The sequence below is a fragment of the Delphinapterus leucas genome, chromosome 10, assembly GCF_059928025.1.
Source record: "Delphinapterus leucas isolate spDelLeu-1000000601 "Yukka" chromosome 10, BTC_Dleu_Yukka2, whole genome shotgun sequence".
Taxonomy (NCBI): Eukaryota; Metazoa; Chordata; class Mammalia; order Artiodactyla; family Monodontidae; genus Delphinapterus; species Delphinapterus leucas.
This window is the reverse complement of record NC_143138.1, coordinates 81487557-81499543: the sequence shown is the minus strand read 5'-3', so window position 1 is coordinate 81499543 and position 11987 is coordinate 81487557.

Sequence of the window (11987 nt, the reverse complement as noted above, 5' to 3'; positions counted from 1 at the left end):
ATATGTATGATTCTGTTTTCTCTGCTCCAATCAATGCAGGATAAACTTTTGCACTGAAGCATATCCTGATATTGCTGACTCTTCTGAGGCAAACTGGCTTGGGGGGATAGGTTCAAATCTGCTCCCAATTTAATGTTACTCAGTGCTGAAGTATTTATAACTTTGTTTTGCTGAATCATTATAAAGTATCTGAGCAAAAGAAAATTAATCAATTCCTGAAGTTTCTATGCCTCCAGGGCTTTAAGGAGATTAAACTAACAGCATTTTCTTTTATTTAGTTTTCAGCCTTCACTGGAGTCTGTAGCTCTTAATGTAACTAATTTCATATTGACTCTGGGTTTTCTCTTTAATAGTAAAAGTTGGGTTCCCATTTGAGAATTCTCAATATTCTCTTTCATTCCAACTGCTAAAGGATAGTGTGAAAAAAAAGTTTTATTAGAAAACATTGAAGAAGTATCTCCCTTCCCTAAGATACACAGTGTGGGCTTTTTTTTTTTTTTTTAGCATCTTTATTGGAGCATAACTGCTTTACAATGGTGTGTTAGTTTCTGCTTTATAACAAAGTGAATCAGCTATACATACACCTATATCCCCCATATCTCCTCCTTCTTGTGTCTCCCCAGTGTGGGCTTTTTAATTAGTGTTTTCCTCAGTGAGCGCCTTTAAAACATAACATTCATTCCACTGTTTCCATATTTAGAGCAATCTTTCATATTGTTTTTGCTATTTAACTTTTTCTTATTAAACATGTTTACAAAAATGTAGAATATGACTTTGATGAAAACCACGATCTGAAGAACAGTTCTTAAAACCCAGAGAAGTCACATTTGTAACCCTTTAAATGCAAGCAGTGTTTTCTAGCCGAAAGTTCTTTTTTTTGTTTTTTTTTTTTTTGCGGTACGCGGGCCTCTCACTGCTGTGGCCTCTCCCGTTGCGGAGCACAGGCTCCGGACGCGCAGGCTCAGCGGCCATAGCCCACGGGCCCAGCCGCTCCGAGGCATGTGGAATCTTCCCGGACCGGGGCACGAACCCGTGTCCCCTGCATCGGCAGGCGGACTCTCAACCACTGCGCCACCAGGGAAGCCCTAGCCGAAAGTTCTGAATCCATCTTCCACGTAAGACTGACTGAAACTTTAATAATAGGTAGCGTGAGATTGAAATGACCTTGGGCAGCCAATTGACAGAATTTACCAATGGTTTTCAAACATCCAATTTAAAAGTTTGATGTGGTTTTTGTTTGGTGTGTGTATGTGTGTTTAGGCATAAAATTGACTAGTTTTTTTGACAATGATTTGATACATAATCTTAATTTCTGAAAGTGGCTTTAAAACAAGAAAGGGTGATGATTCAAGTTCTCTGAGTTCAGAGGTTAGCGCCTCATCTTCCTGGCTGTGTAAATCAGGCAAGTCACAGAACTTCTGTGGCTCTTCCTCTGTAAAACGGAGTCCTGACACCTACTTCACGTTCATCCACGTCCTGCAATTTATCAGAGTGCCCAGAACATAGCAGATGCTCAAAACGCGTCGGCTGTTGTTCTTAAAACTTGCACCCTCCAATAATCATATTTACAATGGGATGACGGTCCTCACATTAGGAATAAAATGGCCAATTATACTTTAACCAACATGTATTTTTAAATGTTCGCAACATGTAACTGAGGAACGAATATGGCGATTTTCCACTAGAAGTCCTTGTTTACCAAATATCCCTGGACAAATACAGGTTTGTCTTTTTTTTTCTTTTCTTTTTTTTTAAGGGAGGAGGGGCAAGAAGAAAAGAAAGGAATGCCTTCAAAGAGAGGCAGCTTGGTGTAGATTTTCTAAATAAAAAGAGGACTGGCCACCCTGACTCCCAGTTGTTTTCCTGTGGCCACCAAAGCTGCAGATTAGATATCACTGAGGCTCCCATTTCTGTGACCTGATTCTTCCTGATATGCCCTATGAAGTGCTTTCTTGGATGTGGGAAGAGAGAAAAGCATTTTTTTTCCTTTTTTTTGAATGACAGGAAAGCAACAAGGGGAATGATTGCCAAACCCAAAGCCATTACCCTTCCTCCTTTAGACAGAACTCTTTTCAGGCAGCAGTGTACCCAGCCTCAAGGGCTGCACCATGATTGGTCTGAGCCAGTTGTGACTATCCATTTCTCTCTGCCAGTCATTGGTCTAGGGCAGTGGTTCTCAACCCAGGCAATTTTAAAGACACACACCCATAGGACATTGGCAATGTCAGGGGACATTTTGGGTTATTGTAACTGGGAGAATGCTACTGGCGTCTAGTGGGTAGAGGTCAGGGATATTGCTGAACCTCCTGCAATGCCCAGGACAACCCCCCACCACAGAGAATTATCTGTGCCAAAATGTCAACAAGGCTGAGGTTGAGACATGCTAGTCTAGGAGTTGAAATGTAACACGGTTCTGGACAACGAAATGTGACAGGAAGGAGGTAGGGGAACTTCTAGAAAGTAATTTTCCTCCTTAAAAAGAGGGTATTTTTTGCCCCACTTCCTTCTTCTTTTTTTTTTTTTATTGTTTTTGAATGCTGGTGTGTAAAGATGTGATGCTTGGAACTGCTGCAACCACCTTGGTACCATGAGGGGAGACATCACCAACATGCACCTGTTTCCAGACTTGTTGTTATATGAGAAAATTGTCTTTACTTTACAAACTGCCATTACTTGGTATTTTTGTCACTTGTAGTTAAAAGCATAATTATTAAACCCACTGCATCATATGATTTTCCCACAAAAGGTCCACATTCAGTAAACTAGACAACAGCAGAACTTTTCTGAGATTCAGATATCGGTCCATGAGCTGGGCTTAGTCACTACCTAAGTGTTTTGCTTCTGGTACCAAGTCCCTTATAGCAAGTGAATTTCAATTCATGCCTCTGAAGTATGACAAAGGACTCTACATCTTGGGTCTTCAATGACTCCGGAAGACTGAAATTGTGAAGACATCCTGTCCTAGTTTAGATTCAAGCTCTGCCAGCTAGTAGGTGTGTGATACTGGGTGAGTTTACTTCTCTGCTTCGGTTAAGTAAGCAGTAAACTCACCCAGTATCACACACCTACTAACTTCACCTTCTTCATCTGTAAAATGGGCTTAATAGTGGTGACCTCAAAGGTTAAATGAGTAGTCACATGAAAAAATGCCTAAAATAGTGTCTGGGACATATTAAGCATTAACATCATCATCACTAAATGTTACATCTGCGAAGGCCAAGGCTCTGGTGAACAATGTTCATATCGGAATCTTACGTGAACACATGACCACCTTTCAAAGTTGAAATTGACAGCCAAGTGGGCATTTTGTGTGAACAACTGATAGGGGAACGGATTAGCAATACTCCGCCCAGTCTTACCAAATTCCACCCTTGTGTGGAGGCACAGCCAGGTGACTGGCACACGCTCTTCCCAGGACGTCAGTGGCATGATGCTAGCAGACCCATGGCAGGTATGTCACTGGTTCCAGAGAAGCTCATTACAAAAACATGCCTCCTTGTCTCCCAGCGTTAATGATTCCTCCACACTGAGGTGTGGACCCCGATGGTTGGTCTTAACATTGAGTACAGCTCTGTTTCATGTACGTTCTTAACTTTGTCCAACCAGTACCAGACAGATATCATTAAATTCTCTTTCCACGTACTCCCCTGGTAGAGCAACGTTTCTCAGAGCCTTGCTGTCTTCTTCTTTGTCATTAAAACCCTGTCTGTTTTCTGAACTTCTATAATGAGGCTCTATGAAGCATAATGAGGCTTTGAACTGAGGCATGTCAGGACCTCAGGCAAGCTCCTTAACCTTACTACATTCCCTCATCCTTAAAGTGGAGCTCAGGAGACCCCCTTTTATAGAGTCACTGGGCATAAACTAACAGTAAAAAGTCTTTAATAAGGCTCTTGGCGTAATGTAGGCACTTGATAAAAAGTTGCTGCTGGTTGTAATTCTGTCTGGTTCACTCTCGCCCCTGTTCACTTACTTAACAAAATCAGTATTGCAGAATATTTCAGGGCTTGGTGCAAGTTGATTGCACTGAACTATGATGGATCTCAGCCAAGTATTATGCTCCCTCTTTGTAAATACCTGAGTAATACTTAAACTCAAGAAGGCAGAGAAAAAGCAATAGGACCCAGGAGATGTCACCCAGAACCTATGTGAATTGTGTATTCGGAGTGGTGCGCCTACAGTCCTGGGGCAGAAATGTTAAACTCTGCAGATCTGCTCTTTTTTGAAGACTCGAAGCCCCACAGCCTGACAGCCACTTTAATGGGTTGCCAGGTCTCCGTAGGCAAAAGTCGTCCTGTGCACGATGAGGTTTCCTGTCTTATGTAAATGTTCCAGAGCTGGGCACCAATGTGTCTATTTTCAGGCTTTCTGGAAGGAACCAGCCCCTTTCTCTATCTGCCCCCTCTCTGCCCCCGGCAACAGGCTACATACTTGACCCAGCCTTGAGACAAAAGTGTCATCAAGAGACACGATCCTAAAAGTATTCCTCTCCATCCCTGGTGTCCTCCTTCTAATGTTTCTCCAAGTAAATCGTACCTGTGGCCCTGTGGGGAACCTACAGGATGACTTTGGATGGTACCTAGATAATCTTTTCTTTTGAAGTTCCTTTTAAACTAAATTTTAGATTTTTTTAAAATGAAAAACTGATCAAAGTCATGCAAATGAATTGTCTTTTATGGCGAGTTAATTTAAAAATCATGTAATTTTAAGAAACTTTCTCTTTTTAAAACAATTTTATTTCAAGTTTGAGGATGGTGCATAAAACAGAATTGCAGGCCTAGACGTACTTAGGTTAAATCTAAGATTATAAGCTGGTACTAGCCACCAGGTCAGGCTTGTGGTCACTCACTCACTGTGAGGACTCCAGCTTAGACTCTGAGTGAGGCAGGAGCCATTGGAAGGGACTTCCGTCTGTTCTGTCTCAACTATTTAGAATGGTACCTAACCTGGACTAGGTATTCAATAAATAGGTGTTGAATGACTGAATTTATTTAGTGTCCTCATGTGCGCGGCATGGTGCCAGGAGCTGGGGATTCAAAGATGAAGCTGATAGATACCATCTTCGCCTTCCTGTAGCTTATTAAAGGATTCATTCCTGGTTTCCCTTTGACATTCAATTGATTTCGGGATTCTTAAATGCTAGAGCACAAAATGTAAATGTCTGTCACCTGAATACGTCTCTCAGCCTCAGCTTTCTCACACGGACAAAAACAAAGCCTGGAAGCACAGCTCCCAAAACATCCATGATGCTGGTCATTCCCTATTCCTACTCAGTCTCAGAATCTCCCCTTTTTCCTTCCAGGAAAAAGCCCCAGATCCTTTTGGCCTCCACCCAGCTCTCCTCCCTGCAGGGAAACCAGGATTCAGCTGACGTTCAGCAACGGTGAACGCTTGACTTTTTCCCCTGGGGATATGGCACGTTAGTCACCCCATAAACGTTTAATTTTATTTAGCCATATTTTATAAGCTGGCACATTATCAGAGGTGTCTCCTTCTCTGTTGCCTCAAGTGCCACTGTTTGAATGTACCCATAATGCCTCTTAATTTTGTCACTCTTTGCTTCTAGTAAAATGTGGGAATATACAAGGGAGAGCAGAAAAGGCAGGCGCTGGGTGGCTTAGCCTAGAGTGCTTATAGAAACCCTCTCTAGGAAGAAATGTGTGCTCCTTCAAGTACCGTGGCTTTCTCGAAGGGGGAGTCCTCTGCTGACCCGCACTGGTACTGCCCGGGGAGTGATTGTGTCGGTCTGGGCGGGGCCCTGGAATTAGCATTTTAACTTTTCATTGCAGTGTTAATAATGGACAGAAGACTACAAATAAGTGTCCACCCAGCTCAATGAATTTGCACACACCCCTGTAATCAGCCCCCAAAGTGCCTTGTTCCCTTTTTCTTTTAACTCTTTTGATGTTGTTGTTGAAGTGTAGTTGATTTTAAATGTTGTGTTAGTTTCAGGTGTTCAGCAAAGTGACTCAGTTATACATACATATATATGTGTGTGTGTGTGTGTGTGTGTGTGTGTGTATTCTTTTTCAGATTGTTTTCCATTATAGTTATTACAAGATAAGCTAACCCTGTGCTACACAGTAGGTCCTTGTTGTTTATCTATTTTATATATAGTAGTGTGTACCTGTTAATCCCAAACTCTTAATTTATTGCTCCCTCCACCTCCATCTCGTTCCCTTTGTCACTGCCTCTCTACAGCAGTTCCTGTTATCTTGACCTATAGCCCATAGATTAGGTTTTGCCAATATCTATACATATAAGTGGAAACATATACTTTTTGGTTTCTGGCTTCTTAAATGCTCCACATTATGATTTGTGAGATTGATCCACATTGCTGCACATAGCTGCAGTTTAATCATTCTCATTGCTGTATGTTTTTTTATTGTGAATATTATCATAATTTTTAGATTTATTCTGAGACTGATGATGGACTATTGGATTGATTTCAATTTTAGCTATTATGAATAATGCTGCTATGAATATTCTAGTAGCTGTCTTCTGATGAATATATGTACACGTTTCTGTTGGGTATATAACTTGGAGTGGAATTGCTGGGGCAAATCAGCATTTTAAACAAGCAACTCCAGTAACACTGACTCATGCTGAAATTTAAGAACCATGCAGCTAGACGAACCAGCAAGTACCATTTACCAAGATTAATCGGGTTTGAGTTGTACTTCAATACAGAAGATTTGAACTGCCCACAAAAACTTTATAGTCTTATTGAGAAACAAACAGACAAAACAAACCAAAAAAAAAACATAGATTCACAAAGCACATATTGAAGAAAAACACTGTAGAGAAGATAACTCAGGCATCCAATCCAGATGCCTGTTCTAGTTTGGAACAATGCACACATACATAAAGCATAGTTGTATATTGCCTTCCTATAGGAAAGACTCTGGGTTTTGTTTTGTTTTTTTTCATATCATACCAAAGTTTACTGATAACATCAAACAAAATTTCTGTAATGAAAAAGGCAAGTTGCATTCATAAAAGATGGCATTCACATTCATTATAGAAAGCAAAAACGATGTAAAAAATTGCTGAAGTGAAAAATGTAATATTGCAGTCCCATTTTACAAGCTGAAAAATGATTTTGTCAACACTTACATAAAATCTGCATTTATATACTGCATGTTATTAAAAAATTCCATCACTAAATTATTATGGATTTTGCAAATTTAGGCTTGTATTTTATACTGTTGCTGGTGTAAATGTGGTAGATATGAAATTTATGTTTTCAGTTTAGTAGGTAACATCCTCAAACAATGGAGAACAGTTGTGAAAACTACAAGGACATTTTGTAGTTCAAAATTATTCAAATGATGGGTATATGACCCTATTATTACATTTTACCCCTTTCTCTGACACAAAATAAGGTGGTTAGATTGTAGTGATAGGAATACTGGATGGCTTACTTCAAGTTATTCCATCTGCTAACCCCACACTAACCAATTTTTTTGCTCACTAATAAAATGTCTTTCAAAAAATAAAGTCAGGCCCCTCTCAAGGATCTAGGCCGTGATATTACACATCATTGCCATCGTGAATTTGAGCTGCAGTGTAATATGTAGCTTATTAGACACAACTCTAAATCCCCCTTGTGTTTCTTCCAGGATGCAAGGAATTGTACATGCCACCAGTTATATTTCCACTACCCTAGGTATTCTGATTATGTCAAATCTCCAATGGTCTGCATTAAACAAGAATTATAGGGACTGTGAATACAAAGAGCCCACCTTAACTAGAGAGGCTTGTTTAATGAAGACTCTGGGTTTTGTTTGGCATAAAAAATGTTTCAAAAATGAAGAAATGTTATAAAATGCTTGTATTTCTGATTGCTCTTCAAAAATTAAGCTCCAGCAACACCAGTTCCTTGTTCCTACATGGCAGCACTTGTCTGGAGCTGGACAACGACTGTCCCCTTTAGATGAAACATGTGGTTTCCAGGTACCACAGTCCCCACCAATCCCTATTGCCTCACTCTGGCCTTCTTCTCTCACTTACATTAGCTGCCTAACTCCTGCAGGCATTTGGCTTCCCAGTCCCTGGTCTAGAGGATTACAGTAAACATTTTCCTGTATAATACTTGAGGGCTCACAGGAACCCTGCAAGCCATCGAGTGCTTGATAAGATCGTCCCCATTTGGACGGCTGAGGAAATTGAGGTTCCGAGAGTGGTTGAACAAAGTTGCACAACTAGCAAGTGGTGGCCTTCTGGGGGCTATTTTGAGAAGTATTTAAAAATCATGTGTATTTTTTTTATGTGAAGCAGTGACTTAAATAAATCAAGATATGTGTAATAAGACGTTTGTAATAAAGTTCAGAGAATTTTTTTTAAGGCATCAGAGGAGGGGAAAAGTTCTGTAGAATAAAGTGGTCACAGATGTGTTTCCCCCCAGGATGGGGGATCTCATCTGAGCCTTGATGGATGACTGTGAAGAGGAGGTGTGATGATGGCATTCTGGGCAGCGGCTCAGCTGGAGCACAGGCACAGAGTCAGAAGCAGGCAGATGGGGATGAGGCGGGGATGGTAGAAACGAGAGGGACCCGGAGGCATGACGGAAATGACTGCTCAGCTGTGTTGCCTTGAGCAAAAGTCTTTTTTTTTTTTTTTTAACATGTTTGTTTGTTTATTTATTTAGGCTGCACTGGGTCTTTGTTGCTGTGCATGGGCTTTCTCTAGTTGTGGTGAGCGGGAGCTGCTCTTCGTTGCGGTGCGTGGGCTTCTCATTGCGGTGGCTTCTCTTGTTGCAGAGCACGGGCTCTAGACGTGCGGGCTTCAGTAATCGTGGCGCACGGGCTTAGTTGCTCCGTGGCGTGTGGGATCTTCCCAGACCAGGGCTCGAACCCATGTCCCCTGCATTGGCAGGCAGATTCTTAACCACTGCGCCACCAGGGAAGTCCTTGAGCAACGGTCTTCACCTTGCTGAGTCTCCGGGTCACGTGAGAGTTCTCGACCTCACTAGGCTTTGAGAGGGGTAAAGGAAATTCTGTAAGCTCAGTTGGTTGTAGTTTATTCATCCTTATTCGGATGAATAGCACAGTCCTGACACTGGCAACCACACAAGAAACGATAGCTATTGTGCTCTTACCGTCATGCAGTTGGTAGTTAGTGTGCTGGAGGGGAGCTCAGAGGGGAGAATGAGGTGACTCCTCAGGGGATCTGACCTGGGAGCCAGCAAGATCTCCATCTCTCCACCACGGCCCCTGAACCCTGCCCAAACCCCCCTTCTCCTCAACTGCAGGGGGCAGTTTTTGATTCCATCTGAACTATCTTCCCCAACCTGTCTCTTTAGGTTGTTCTTAAAGTCCCTGCCAAGAAGCAGCATCCATTTGGCAAAGACTGTGAAGACAAAATCTTACCTTAGGTGCCCCCACTTTAGGTCTGTTCCCGTCATTAGTGAGGGTGGGTGGCTTTGATGCTTAGGAGGTGAGGCAGTAGGTGTTGTGGAATCAGCGTGAGCTCTAGCATCTGACATGGGTTTCTTTACACGGACCTCTGACTATGTGGCCTCGGGCGAGCTGGTCAAGCTCTCCAGGTTTCAATCTGCATTATCTGCAAAATGGGAAAAACCATCACCGCTCAGGGTGATGGTGAAGGTTCAAGATAAATATACAAAGTGGCTGGCACATAGTAGGTGCTCAGCTCATTGCCTTTATTGTTGTTCCAGTGTAAGATCTTTATCAGAAGAGCCTGGGAATTAACTTACACTTCATGGGGGATGGGGGGAGGGGTTGACCAGGACACAGAGCACAACATTGTGGACACATTAGGGGCTCAGTCCTCTCAGTTGACTTCCTAGTCTCAGCTCTGTTGCTATCAAAGCTCTGTGACCTTGAGTAGGTCCCTAAACTCTTTTAGGTCTACGCTTCTATAGCTATAAAATGGGGGACTGGAGGAGCCAGGGTGACCCTGAATATTCACTCTGCAGCTAACATTTCAAATTCTGTATGTCTGTGATTGACAGTTTCACATCCTTCTGTTTCTTGTGTCTGCCCTCTGTCCATTTCTCACACTCTCTCTGGTGGTGACAGATATCATCTCCCTTGCCAATTATAACACCTCAGTCAGGATCCAGCCTAGTAGAGAAAACCTGACATCAGTCAGGATCCAGCCTAGTAAAGAAAGCCTGCAGAATACGGTGTGCAGGCTGGCAGGAAGGGTGGCCAAGGCTGCAGTGCTAAAGTGTTCTTCCCACCGGGTCCTGGTGTCAGGGGCAGACAGGGAGAGAGGCTGCCCAGAAAATGTGGTATGATCTTATCTTCAGACTTCTCTTCAGAGCAAAGAATTATCTACCAGGAAGGCTGGTGATGGGGTTTAAGGCCATGTAGGGTGATGTATCCATTAGGGTGTGTTAGGCTACCGGTAACAGAAAAAGAACTAAGGGTAAATTTTAAAATAAAATTATATCACCAGTAAGAAGTCAGGACCATTACTGAGGTTTCAGGGTTGTTTCTAAGATGCCGCGATCACTGAGCACCTAGGTGTTTCTCACATCTTATCTCTACCATCCTGTTTGTATTAATGATACAAAGCTACTGCGACTCCAATCATCACATCTTTCCCTGAGAAGGTCCAGAGACCAGAAGGAAGGGCAGTACGTTCTCATGCATTATATTTATATCAGAGATAAAAATTCTTTTCTCCTAGGCCTCCTCTTGAACTCACAGGCCAGTTTTACCACCTGAAAGAGGAAATGGAATTGCCGTGATTTGCTTAGACCAAGATTTCTCGATCATGGTACTAATGACACTTTGGACAAGAGAATTTCTTGTTGGCGGGCTGGCTTACATATTATACGAAGTTTAGACACATCCCTGGCCTCTACCCACTAGATGCCAGTAGTACCCTCCTTGTCTTGATCATCAAAAATGTCTTCAGTAATTGGCAAATGTCCCTTACACAGCAAAATGGTCCCAGTTGGAAAACCACTGATTTATACTGATCAGCACTCTATCCTCCCTGGGGACGAAGAAGGATCACCTTCCTGAAGCGCATAGCAAGGTCGGTACCTGACACCCTCAGGGTCCTGCCAGCAAGGAATAAAGCAGAGGACTTAAGAGGAGCAGCGGAGGTGAGTCTTGGGTCTGATGCAGATGAGGGACTGGTAGGAGAACCAAAGGTACCCATTCCAGAAGTGAGCAGATTTCAGAGAAGAGACTGGACTCTAATACCAATATTGATAACATTGACCTGTAGATGGAAGGGAGGATGGAGTGAACACTTACAGAGCATCTGCAGTTGCCAGTCCTGTGCTGGACCCTTTGTATGGATTTTGCTTTTAACCCTTAGAGTGCTGCAGCGAGAGGCTAAGCTTGGATGGTTTGACTCTAAGAGGGTTATAACCGGGATCTGTGGGGTGAACCGTATAGGAGACGGACTCACTTTTTCTTGTTCCGTGGACCCTTTGGCGGTCTGGAGAAACCTAATGGATCTCTTCTCAGGGCAGTGTCTTGAACTGCGTAAAATAGAATTCGGTACTTACACTCGTTTCAAAAGATTTTAAGAATGCCGATGAGTTTCTTCTCACGAAGGAGGTAGACACAAGGAGCGGTTGTAGGGATTTCTGCTCCATCTGAGTCTGGACCTTTAAAGACCCCTCCAGTTGATACATTTTAATTCTTATTTTTATGATTATAAAACTACTGCACACCAACAGCTCCCCATCAGGGAAACTATGCAAGAGGAGGGAGAGGAAGCATCAAGGGCTAAATGGGACTAAAGGGAAAAGGCAACCTCTCCTTTCTTATAATCTCCCCATGGCGGCTGCTGCTTCAGAGTGACTCAGAACCTCAGAGGGAGCCATCCTGAGGGAGGAGCAGTGGGTCAGGGTCAGGGAGAGACGATGGCCCAGGGCAGGAAGGGTGATCCAAGATGCACTACCTGAAAGGAGGTTTAGGATGGGGCCAAAACAAAAAAACAAAACAAAAAACTATTGCACTGATTGAAAAAAAAAAGAAGAGAGAATATAGAAAAAT